A 13515-nucleotide genomic window follows, 5' to 3' on the forward strand; every position below is an offset into this window, starting at 1 on the left:
TTTCCAAGCAATTTTAGCATCACTTGGAAAGTGCTTGTCAACTTGGTCACACTATATAAATCCATGCAACCGGCATGTATTTATATAGTGTGACCGAAAGAATGGTAAAAAATAAAAAAATAAATCTATACTTACCTTCTGATGGCCCCTGGAGTCTTGCTTCGCTCCGTCCTGGCTTGCCGGCAGCTCGCGGTACACCACACTGAAGGACCTGCCGTCACATGACTATGACGTCAGCACAGGTTCTTCAGTCCACTGCGATCTGCCGGCAAGTGAAGACAAGCGCAGCGGGGGCCATCAGAAGGTAAATATAATATTTATTTTTTATTTTATTCTTTTTTTTACAGGTACTATGGTACCCGGGTCCGGAAGAGAGTCTCCTCTTCTCCAAACCCGGGTACCATCCGCACATTGAAATGCATGGAATCCGCATGTACAGATGCAGTGATGCGGAATCCATGCGTTCCAATGCAAGTCAATGGCGGCGAAAACGCAGCGTTTCCGCAAAATAATTGGTAGTGCGGCTTTTTTTTCCGCAATGACAATCCGCAGCGGAAATTTCCGCAGCATGTGCACAGCACATGCGGATTATCATTAGGGAATATGGCAGGCCTTCTACCAAGCGTTTTTTAAGCGTTTCTGCAGCGGAATTGCTGCTGCAAAAACGCTTAAAAAACGCATCGTGGGCACACAGCCATAGACTTGAATGGGTGAATCTCGTACAATTTTCGAAGGAAAATCATGCATGCTGTGATTTTTTTTCATATGCATATTCAGTCAGTGAAAAAAAAACATTCATCTGACCTGCCCCATTGAATATCATTGGTCCAAATGCTGCCTGTTTTGTTTTAAAATACGGTCACGTGCACAAACCCTAACACTGAAATACAAGCCATAGCATTTTCCCTCTATACCAAACTTTACACTGACACATTGCAGTCAAACAACGTTCTGATATTCACCAAATCCTGAAACGTCCATCAGATGCCACGTAGAGAAGTGTGATCATTACTCCACAGAGCACATTTCCACTGCTCCATAGTCCAGTGGTGGCTGCTTTACATCACTCCATCTGGCATTGTGCTTGGTGATATAAGGCTACATGCAGCTGCTTGACCATGGAAACCCAAATCCTAAAGCTTCCGGGGCACAGTTTTTCTGCGGATGTTATTGAGAGGAGGTTTGGACTCTGCATGGAGTCAGCAGAGCTTTGAGAATTTTATGCTCTTTGCTCCTCAGCACTCGGTGACTCCAACTCTGTAACCTTACTTGTTCTCCACTTTGTAGCTCCTTCCACATTCCAATAATATCACTCACAGGTGATGGTGGAATATTTAGGATGGAAGAAATGCCATGACCTGACTTGTTACACCGATGACATCCTATTATTGGACCGCGCTGGTGTCCGCGAACTCTTTAGTATGAGCCTTTCTGTCACAGATGTTAGTAGAGGCAAACGGCATGGTGAGGGATGGATCTTATACACCTATGACAATGGGACTAAGTAACAAAGCTGAATTCAGTGATTAAGACTTTGTCCCAATACTATTGTCCAGGCATGGTGAGAGTTATTACCTTTAATGCTTCTTTAGAAGTAGGGTTCTCTCCAGAACTTTTCAGTGTTTATTAAAGGAATATTGAAAATCAGGAGGATTTCCTGGTGGATGCCTCAGATGCAAACCACTGTCTAGGCATAATGGGAAGGGGCTAGACAATGAGAAACTGTACTGCAGATAAAAAAAAATGCTGAAAGATGTTCCTTAAGTAAATGGAGATTTTACTGCAGTCTGTTGTATCTCAGAAACAATCATGCAAAATAAGAAGAGCAGAGTCTGATGTCCCAATCATGGTGAACATGTAATAGAAAGTGGTGCAGATCCTGTAACTCATCTGACTGTAGAAAAGGGGATCTTTTATTTTCACTTCTCTTAGCAGGAGAACACCAGGCTTCTTCTTTGGCAAGATCATGAAAAAAAAACCTCTTGAACAAAAGGGCTAAATTGTGTAAATCGTAAGGATGCGTTTACACCAAGCGTTCATCGCGAATGAGGGTTTCTAGTATAGCTTGCCTCCCGGTAATGGGCCAATGTAAAACAAAATGCTCAAGGTGAAATTATTTTTAAGCTTGCTTAAGAAAATCATCATTCTCAGCAGCACATCATCCTGTGTAAACGTGCTGCCAAGACCAATGATATTCTATGCATACAGAATGGTTCATTACTGATAATTTTCGTGCGCATTGGTCTAAACATCAGCCCCTACAGTGGGGAAAATAAGTATTTGATGCACTGCTGATTTTGCAAATTTTCCCAACTACAAAGAATGGAGATGTCTGTAATTTTTATCATAGGTATGCTTGAAATGTGAGAGACAGAATCTAAAAATAAAAACCAGTACATCACATTGTATGATTTTTTACATAATTAGTTTTCATTTTATTGCATGAATTAAATATTTGCTCACCTACCAACCACCAAGAATTCTGGCTCTCACAGACCTGTTAGTTTTTCTTTAAGAAGCCCGCCTACTGTGCACTCATTAACTGTCTTAATTGCACCTGTTTGAACTCGTTACCTGCGTAAAAGAAACCTGTCCACACAATCAATAACACTCCAACCTCTCCAAGATCAAAGAGCTGTTCAAGGACACCAGGAACAAAATTGTAGACCTGCACAAGGCTGGGATGGGCTACAGGACAATAGGCAAGCAGCTTCGAAAGAAGGCAACAGCTGTTAACGCAATTATTGGAAAATCGAAGACACACAAGATGACTGCCAATCTTCCTCGGTCTGGGACTCCATGCAAGATCTCGCCTCGTAGGGTAAGGATAATTCTGAGAAAGGTCAGGAATCAGCCCAGAACTACACGGGAGGACCTGGTCAATGACCTGAAGAGAGCTGGGACCACAGTCTCAAACATTACCACTAGTAACACACTACACTGTCATGGATTAAAATCCCACAGGGCACGCAAGGTCCCCCTGCTCACACCAGCACATGTTCAGGCCTGTTTGAAGTTTGCCAATGACCATCTGCATGATTCAGGGGAGGCATGGGAGAAGGTCATGTGGTCAGACCAAAATTTAACTTTTTGGTATCAACTCCACTCACCGTGTTTGGAGGAAGAAAAAGGATGAGTACAACCCCAAGAACACCATACCAACCGTGAAGCATGATGGGGAAAATCATCATACTTTGGGGGTGCTTTTCTGCAAAGGGGACAGGACTACTGCACCATATTGAAGGGAGGATGGAAGGGGTCATGTATCACGAGATTTTGGCCAACAACCTCCTTGTCCCTCTGTAAGAGCATTGAAGATGGGTCGTGGCTGGGTCTTCCAGCATGACAACGACCTGAAACACACAGCCAGGGCAACTAAGGAGTGGCTCCGTAAGAAGCATTTCAATGTCCTGGAGTGGCCTAGCCAGTCTCAAGACTTGAATCCAATAGAAAATCTTTGGAGGGAGCTGAAATCAATGTCGTCCAGCGACAACCCCAAAGCCTGGAAGATCTGGAGAAGATCTGTATGGAGGAGTGAACCAAAATCCCTGCTGCAGTGTGTGCAAACTTGACCAAGAACTACAGGAAACATCTGACATCTGTAATTGCAAACAAAGGTTTCTGTACCAAATATTAAGTTTTGTTTTGCTATTGTATCAAATACTTATTTCATGCAATAAATTGCAAATTAATTATGTAAAAATCATACAATGTGATTCTCTGGATTTTTTTTTAAGATTCTGTCTCTCACAGTTGAAGTGTACCTACGATAAAATTACAGACCTCTCCATTCTTTGTAGGTGGGAAAACTTGCAAAATCTGCAGTGTATCAAATACTTATTTTCCCCACTGTATACCCAGTGGATTTAGCTATTGTCATGCATGATAAGTGAAATGTATAATCATTTTTACTAGACTGTATATCCCCATTTCTAAAGGTACAGAAAATTTTTTATATTAGGTATAGATTACTCTTAACCAATGTATTCACAGGCTCAAGAAAAAGTGAACCCCTTGAAATAACCAGGATTTCTGCTTTGATTAGTAATAAAATTTGATCTCCTCGTTATTCAAGTCACAATTATTGACAAAATTAACGTAAATAAAGTAATATGGCAAACCGTTGTACTGGTCTTGTCTTTTATAGAGCACACTGTGTAAACGTCCACAGTGCAGGGGGGATGCGGGGTAAGTGAATCCTCTATATTGTCCTTTCATAGTAGTCACCTAAACCAAACATTTCTTATAGCTGCAAATAAGATTATGGTTGTGGAGGAACTTGGGGCCATTCCTCCCTGCAGATGTGTTTTGACTAATATTTCTTAGATGACTTGTATGCAGAGCCCGAAATTATGACATTGGATTTTGATAGGGTAAGGACAGGACTAACTTGGTGAGCTAAGCAGCTGTAAGCCATGATGCCCTCTCCAGCATCCTTTAGTTTTTGATTTTGGTGAACTGCATTATTTTCCTTGCAAACAGTATTGTATTTTCATGCTTTAAAAAAAAAAAAAAGGTTACACTTTTGTTTCATTACTTCATAGGCCATGGTCTCACATCAAGTCGCAATATTTGGCGCAAAACAAAGCGACTTTTGGTGTTCTTTCTTCAATTTTCCCCCTACTTTCAACAAAGTTGGCAGAGCTGGGTCAGGACATGGGCATAGTATCACCCACTTCTCAAATACATGATGAGCGGCAGTGTTCCTTACAGTACAAATCTTACTCCAGTCTTAGCATGCGACTCTTAATGAATCAGGAGTGTCTGACACCAGCATGCCCCTTCATCAAGAATGGCGTGAAAAACCGGATGAGTTGAGGCTCATGGGTCCAGGTGCATTGTGAAACATCCAGCTAGTCTGTCGTATTGAGATAAGACTTGAGATTTTTTTTGGACAGCAGCAGCTTCCCCTGTGGTAACCTCCCATGAATACTGTTTGTGTTCAGTTTTAATAGTGGACACTAGACCTGAAGTTTGCAGGACTTTAATCCTTTGCTCCTTTCTTCCCGACAGGATTGCCAGTTGGGCTCTGGGAATGATCTTAAAGACACAGCCCTACGCAGGGTGAGGAGGAACTGTCTTTCCTTTGTGGACTGTGTCTATAGACTGTCTAACCAGATGTAAGGTGCCCCAGCGAGGTAGTCGTGGGCGAGTTGTGGCCCCTGCTTTCTTTGGCACCTTACAGACAATTCGTGTCCTCCCTCTGATGTGTGGCTGTGCATGTGACATTCTTCGCTTACTTCACACCATCCGGTCGCTGCTGTCTCCAGACATTTCTCTTCTGTGACCAGGGCAGTAATAATTTCAGAGGACACAAAGTTATTAACCATAACTGGGGTTTTACTTGAGGGAAGGGAGTAATTATAATATTTACAGTCTGGTAGATTGGATAAGGCCCAACAGGTTCTTGTCTCCCATACAGGTGCTAAAATCATCTTCAGCCCCGGTGCCCTATTTAGGTGAAGCATCTCTCTGTTTCTATTCCTTAGCCTAAGAGATGGTTCCTTACCAGCGACAGTGTGCCCAGATCCTTTATCTCCCTCACAGATTATCCTGGAGTCCTATTTTCCCATTCTACCTGCAGACTAGAAGTGCCCGGGTCCTCAATACCTCCGTTGAGTTTCTCTGGCCGGCTAATGGGACTCCTGCGTGAGGAGATATTTACACTACGAATTCACTGTCTGAGGGTACAGAGCCCCCGTCTACCTTAGCAGCCAATTTCCCTGGACGCCCGCACGTAAGAGTTCCTGTCTCGTCCCTGACAGGGCTTCAACTGACTTAAAAATAACGGCTGCAGCTATTTTTAGCACACCCAGAGGCTCCACCCACTAAGCCATCTGCTTAGCAACTGCCTTGCCTCTCACTGACAACTGTGCCCAGCAGTGGCATCTTGGGGCTGATAAAAAGTACTGCAGCCCCACAAGGAATTATATCTAACCTCTAGACATGCCCACTGTCTATCTGTCTACATTTCCCCCGTGCTCCACTGACTGCGCCACTGAAATTAACCCCGTAACTTGACCTAATAGCAGTTCAGAGAGTGCCTTACTATGGGGATATGTAATTGTGGCGCCCCATGGGCCTGTTGCCACTGTAGTGTTGCCTCCTTCACTGGAGGTGGTATTGCGCTTGGAAGCAGGAGGAGCTCCCCATGACAAGTAAACCCCACATGCGCACACAGGTTCTGATCCCTGACCTGAAGGGGGAGCTCTACACCCTAATTTAGGGAGCGGCCTTTTCCGGCTGTGGTGTAGGAGTTAGTGAGTGTGAGAGGGAAGGGGGAGGGGGAGAAAGCAGCAGAGGGAGGAGAAAGTTCTGGGGAGCAGAGCAAGTGAAGAGCTCACCCCAAGCAGCGGAGCAGAGGATGCCAGTGTCCTGGGTTGTACGCGCATTGCACCTCCGAGCAATCAAATCTGGGGGACAGGAGACGGCAAGTTTCCTGGCCACAAGCAGAGGCCCGGCGGCACAGCGGTATAACTAGAGCCCAGAGCTGCACCCAAGAAGGCAGTACCCGTTATAGGTTCGCACCGCCTGCTGGTACGGAGCTTAGGGCAGGAGTGAAGAAAAGGGACCGCATGATAGCTCACAGGCAGCGGGGTCCGCAACGGAGAAGCGCAGCAGGCAGGCCTCCAAACCCACCTGACGGGGTGGACTCTGATTGCTTCCACGCTGACCGGACCCTCCTGGACCTAGTGACCAGTGCCACAGCTTTCTCTGCAGTAAAGGTAACTGGACTGCATTCCTCGTGTCTGTCTTCTTCTGCGCCTCACCGCAGCTGTGCTACCATCGCGACTATCATCACTGCTGCCGCCCTGCCCTCTGCACCCTGTTTCCCCCGCCGCCATCCTTCATATAAGCTTTCTCAATTCCTGGGGGCCCGCTTCACCCGTGAGAAGTGTTTCATCCCAGCTGCTATACCATCTATCCCCCAGGGTCCACACAGCAGCGCTGGTCATCCCTGACCAGGCACCACAGGTGGCGTCACATAAAGACTACGAATCCCCTGTAAATACTCCCTTCATCTGCTCGGCCAGGGCCACAGAGCAGGGCCACTGCCGACGCTGCGACAAGGTGGGTCACATCGCAAGGTGGTGTGCGTTAAACGAACTACCCCTGGGGCAGATGACCAACCCCCACGAGTAAAGCAACCTTGTCCACACAACGTACAGGGACCAGTACGTAGGGGGAAGGCCGATGCTGCCCGTCGTGATTGATGGCATTCCATTGAACGCTCTCTTGGACACTGGTTCCCAAGTGACCACGTTGCGTCATATCCTTTACAAACGCTATTGGGCTGACACTGACCTTACCCATCGTCCTGATGATGACTTGACTATAGTAGCAAGTAACGGTCAGCCCTTGCCTCAGGTGGGGTATAAAGAGGTGACCATTAAGGTGGGGAGAGTGGAACTTGAATCGCAGGGTTTGATAATTGTGGATATTGATAAACGTGAATGCCATCCCATGTTCACCCTAGGTACAAACATTATTGAAAACTGTCTTGGTGAGATAATTGTGTTGTTACAGCAGGTAGCTGAAACCTCCAACTCCGGACAACAACGATTCCTGCACAAAGAGATTAGAGCACTCATGCAAAGACAACAGGTAGAGTTGTCCAGTGGAGAGATTGGCAGCGTAAGGGTGAGTGACCCGTACCCCATTGTGCTACCCCCCCAAGAGTGAAATGATGATATGGTGTATGGCAGCCATGGGCATCAGGGGCCAAGACTACCAGGCCTTGGTAGAGCCCGTTTACTCTGATAGCAGACCCACTATCTTGACAGCCCGAGAGGTGGTGGATGTCAGAAAGGGGAGTGTACCCATACAAGTATTAAATTGTGGGGAAAAAGAGGCCAACTTACCCAGGCACCCTACAGTAGCCAAGCTCTTTAGTGTAGTAGTAGTAATAATGCAATCCAGGCAGTAGAACCCTTGGACCCATCTGAAACGACGGAGGACAACTGCTCCTCGGGACGGTTGGAGGACTGGTGTCAGAAACTGCACATTGGTACTGATTCCACCCCTTCACATCAGAAAGATGGGGTCTACCGGGTAGTCCAGGAATACGAAAGGGTATTCAGTAAGAAACCCCTGGATTTTGGGCAAGTAAAAGGGATCCAACACCATATCCCTACGGGAGACCAACCCCCTATTAAAGAGAGATATCGTCCTGTCCCTCCGGCTCACTACCAGTGTGCCAAGAGCATGTTGCGAGAAATGAAAGAGGCAGGAGTAATAAGGGATCGTTGTAACCCCTGGGCAGCCCCCTTGGTACTAGTCAAAAAGAAGGATGGTACCATGCGTATGTGCGTCGACTATAAGCAGATCAATCGCCTCACCCATAAAGATGCCTATCCCTTGCCGCGTATTGAAGAGTCGCTAGCTGCCCTGAAATCACCTAAATGCTTCTCGACACTAGATCTCACCAGTGGGTACTGGCAGATTCCCGTTGCAGAGGCAGACGAGGAGAAGACCGCATTCACTACAACAATGGGCTTATGCGAGATCAACTGTATGCCATTCGGGCTGTGCAATGCACCTGGAACGTTCCAGAGGTTAATGGAGTGTTGCCTTGGGCATAAGAACTTCGAAACGGTACTGTTATACCTGGACGATGTCATTGTCTATTCCAAAACCTATGAAGACCATTTGAAACACCTGCCCGAGGTATTCAAAGCCCTATCCAACTTTGGTCTTAAGGTGAAGCCGTCCAAATGTCATCTCCTGAAACCCAAGGTACAATACTTAGGCCATGTTGTGAGCGCAGAAGGCGTGGCACCAGACCCAGATACGGTCACAGTCATCAAGGACTGGCAGAAGCCAACTACCATTCGTGAGGTACGACAATTTCTAGGGTTGGTTGGCTATTACAGATGATTCATCAAGGGCTTTACCAAGATAGCCGCTCCCCTTCAGGACCTCTTGGTGGGCCACTCCAAAAAGACGAAGACCAAGAACCCTCCGATTGAGTGGGATGACAGGGTGGAAGAATCCTTCAACCGCTTGAAGCTCGCTTCACGGGAGATGAAATCCTGGCTTACCCCGACTACGGTCAGCAATTTATCCTGTACACAGATGCCCGCAACGTTGGGTTGGGAGACGTGTTGTTGTAAGGGGGAAGACCGGGGTGTAAGTACTTTCAGAAAAAGGGATCTGGAACTGCCGGGGCCGTGTCTCTGGTTGCAGGGGGAAGACAGACTGCGAGCACAGGAGTCAGGTGACCAGGAAGCTGGGGGCGTGTCCAGAGTGAGAGCTCAGGAGTCAGGTGACCGGGGAGCTGGGGGTGTGTCTAGGAAGAGGGAGAAAAAGGAGGTTTGCACAGGAAAGCAGGCAGTTGACAGTTGGAGTCAAGCCCGACTAGAGGGAGAAGAGACACAGGGTCCGTGGAGCCGAGCAAGTGAGGTGCAGTGTTATGGACTAGGGACTCAGAGGGTCAAACCGGAGGCCGCCCGTTTCTGCCAGAACATGAAGCATTGTTTAGGCGGGGAAGCCAGAAGAAAACAACATTGGCATCAGCCGGCAACTGCCTTGTGGGGAACAAGAGTCAGCTAAGTGTAAAATTGCCGATTACAACCTTTTCGACTCTGCTACATCTAGCCAAACTGTGGATTGTCGGTTATAGCCTGTTACCTGCTACTTCCCTTGTTGTCCCCATATTTCCCCTGTTACTCCCTGCGTGGAGATTGACCCTGTTACAATAAATCCCCCCTGTTTATTAACACTGTACTGCTCTGTGTTTCTGTGCCACTGCAGCTAAAGTACCAGTGTCGCATTTGGCGTAGTCGGCAGGATGCAGTCTTTAGACACAGACAATGCAGATCAGTCCATACTGGGAGTCCCTAGATCTAGCTTGCCGCTGGGGGCCATGCTCAGCAATCTCCCAAAGTTCACCGGGGACAATATGATGCTGTGGGACTGGGTTGAGAGAGTTAGGAGTATGTTACGTATGCATCCGATGACCCCAGCTATGCAAGCCGAAATAGCCTTACTGGCCCGGGGCGGCGAGGCCCAGCACTCCGTGATGTACCGCCCTCCCCATGACCAGGATACTGTAGAAAAAGTGGTGCAGATATTGGAGGAGATGCATGGGGATCCCACCAATGTAGGAGAGCTGAGGATACGGCTGTTTCACCAAGTGCAGCAGGAGGGGGAGACTGTGACGCAGTATGTTAATGCATTACAGAGGGTGCATGCCTATATGACTAGAAAAGCCGACATGGGGAATTTGGGAATGGGCCCCCCTGACGTGATCTTAAGGGACCAATTTGTGGCAGGCCTCAGGGATGTGCAGCTGAAGCAGGCCTTGCGGGAGTGCCTGCACGCTAACCCACGTATGAGACTTTTCTAGAAGTGGGGGCAGAGGCACGTGTGAGAGAGCAGGAGATGGGGGTGACGGCCCTGGCAGGGATGGTCCGGAGTAACGAGGTACCCACCCCGCCTGCAGCTGAACCGGAATGGGCTCGAGAGATGCGAAAGGAGATACAGGAGATGCGGGGTGAATGGTCCAGTCTCAAGAAGACCCCTGCACCAACACCAGAGATACCCGGATCGATTGCCCCAGTTAGGGAAAGAATTGAATTCAGGCCCCGCCCTGCAGGAGAGTTCCATAGAGGAGTGAGGCAGCCCTACACAGACAGAGACACGACCTGCTGGAAGTCCGGAGGCGCAGGACATTACGCCAGGGGCTGTGCTAGCCGAGGGCGGCTCCTGTCGCGGCAGCCGTTAAACTAACGGGCTCCGTTTTTGGGGGACACAGCCTGGAGCCTAAGGAAGCGTAAAGAAAAAGAGGAAGTCCCAAGGACCTAGTTTCCACCAGCCCGACTGTCTGGGCCGAAATAAACAGTCGGGCTGTTCACTGCCTGATTGACACGGGATCCCAGGTGACTACAATGACAGAAGCCTACTTTCAACAGCGATTTCCAGAGATAGCGTGGCCTGAATGGGGACCAGTAATTATACTCACGGCAGCTAATCAATTACCCATCCCGGTCGCAGGGGTTGTATGGATGTAGATCCGAGTGTGTGGAAATCATGTGGGAAAAAAAGGGGTCATCTTGGTCGCAGGGGGAAATGGAAGTGGACCCCCGGTGACCTTCGGAATGAATGTGCTGAAAGAGATCGGGTAAATCCTGATTAGTGAGCCGAAGGAGATTCCCCTAGACCGGTGGGACCCACGAGCCCCCCAAAAGAGGGTTTTTCAACAATTAATCCGAGCCTCCCAGGCTCAGGAGACGTCGAGTGAAGGGAAGGTCCTGGGGAAAATAATAGTAGCAGCAGCTACGGTGCTCACCTTACCGCCAGGATAAACCATACTCACGTTACCCGCACACCTCTTGAGGGGGTCGAAGTTCAGATATAACCAACATCGATGGACAAAGTACCCCCCGACTTCTGGTGGCTCGGACACTGGCCACCGTCCAAGGTGGCAGTGTTATAGTGCGGTGCGTTAATCTGGGCGAAGGTGATCTCACACTCCCTACCAGGGCAGAAATAGCCCAGATTCTGGGAATGCCAGAGACGTTGGTACGACCTGATGTGGTACAGCTGTCCACTGTACAAGGAGACCCCTGGACTCTGGCGGTCACCGTGCCGCCAGAATCCCACCGTGCTAGTGCGAAGGGGGAATGAAGAATCCTAGAACAAATGCGGACTGAATTGACGGGACTTTCACCTCGACAGGTGCAGCAGGTTGAGGAGGTACTGGAGCGGTATCAGGAAGTCTTTGCTCGCCACAAGGATTATTTTGGTTGCACCGAAGCCATTACCCACGAGATTCCCACGAGGAGCGCTGCCCCAGTGCAGGAGAGATATCGACAGATACCTCCCCAGATGTATAAAGAGGTTAAGGAGATGCTAGCCCATATGTTACAGAATGGTGTGATAGGGGAGAGTCAGAGTCCGTGGGCAGCCCCGATTGTCCTGGTCCGGAAGAAAGTTGGGACCCTGCTGTTTTGTGTGGACTATAGACGACTGAATGCCTGTACAGTACGAGACTCTTACCCACTACCCCGAATCAAAGAGTCCCTGTCGGTATTAGGGAAGGCAAGATACTTCTCCTCCTTGGATCTGGCCAGCGGGTATTGGCAAGTGCCCGTGGCCCAACATGACCGTGTGAAGACGGCGTTCATATTACCCATGGGACTGTTCGAGTTCAATCGGATGCCCTTCGGCCTGACTAACGCCCCCTGGACATTCCAGCGTCTGATGGAGAGGTGCCTGGGCAATTTGAACTTCAAGGCGACACTGATTTATCTTGACGACATAATTGTCTATGCCGCCACCTTCAAGGAGCACCTCCAGCGACTGGAGCAAGTACTGAGTCGCCTACAGAGTAATGGCCTAAAGGTGAAGCCCCAGAAGTGCCATCTGTTCCGCAAATAGATCGAATATCTCGGTCATACTGTGTCCAGTGAAGGAGTCAGGCCCACCCAGGAAAAGGTGGCCACCGTACAGGAGTGGCCTACCCCGAAGACAGTGAAGGACGTTCAGGCCTTCCTGGTACTTGCCGGGTACTACCGAAGATTTGTGAAGAACTTCACCCGCATAGCCAACCCATTGCTGGAGCTACTTAAGGGAGTGCCGGCAGGCTCCAAGAATCGGGCGATTCGGTGGGGAAGCAGCCAGGAAGAGGCCTTCCGTGCCCTAAAAATGGCCCTGACCAAGGCCCCAATACTTACCTATGTGGATTTCTCCCAACCATTCATACTCCACACTGATGGGAGCCTACATGGTCTGGGAGCCGTGTTATCCCAAGTACAGGAGGAGAAAGAGCGCGTGATTGCGTACGCCAGCCGCTCCCTTCACGACTCTGAGAGGAACCCAGATAATTATAGCTCTTTCAAATTAGAGTTGCTGGCTCTGGTTTGGGCAATGACCGAAAAGTTTGCAGAGTATTTGTCCAGGTCCGAAGTACTGGTGAGAACAGATAACAACCCACTGGCTCACCTGGAGAATGTGAAATTGGGGGCCCTGGAGCAGCGGTGGGTGGCCCGCATGGCCAGGTACAGGTATAAGATCGCCTACCGTTCTAAGGCAGAGAATACTCATGCCGACGCCCTCTCCAGAGTGACATATGAATAGCCTGATCATGACCGCGATGAATATTTGTAGGCGGATGAGGTCCCTAGCTTCCGAAGTTTCGTGGGACCGCTGGTCGCGGCGCAGGGACAGATCGGAGAGACGTCGGAAGAACAAATGCTAGGGCAGCCAAAAGATGACTGGGTCCGACTTCAACAGACAGAGAGAAGTTGCCCAATTACGTCAATGGGTGACTTTGAGACAAGTCCCCAGTCAAGAGGAGAGGAGTACCCTGTCCCCGGGGGCGCTGAAAATGCTGGGACAATGGGAGAGACTATGTTTGCGAGACAGGCTGCTGTACCGACGGGTACAGCTACTGCAAGAGTTCGGGATCACCTGGTAAGTGGTGATCCCAGAGAAGTTGGTCGGAGTAGTGGCTAAGGAGGCTCATGAATGAGGGGCTCACTTCGGACCAGAGAAGACATTTCAGTGGTTGCA

The sequence above is a fragment of the Phyllobates terribilis genome, unplaced genomic scaffold, assembly GCF_046119375.1.
Source record: "Phyllobates terribilis strain yellow unplaced genomic scaffold, ASM4611937v1 Scaffold_5__5_contigs__length_657084704, whole genome shotgun sequence".
NCBI classification, from domain to species: Eukaryota; Metazoa; Chordata; class Amphibia; order Anura; family Dendrobatidae; genus Phyllobates; species Phyllobates terribilis.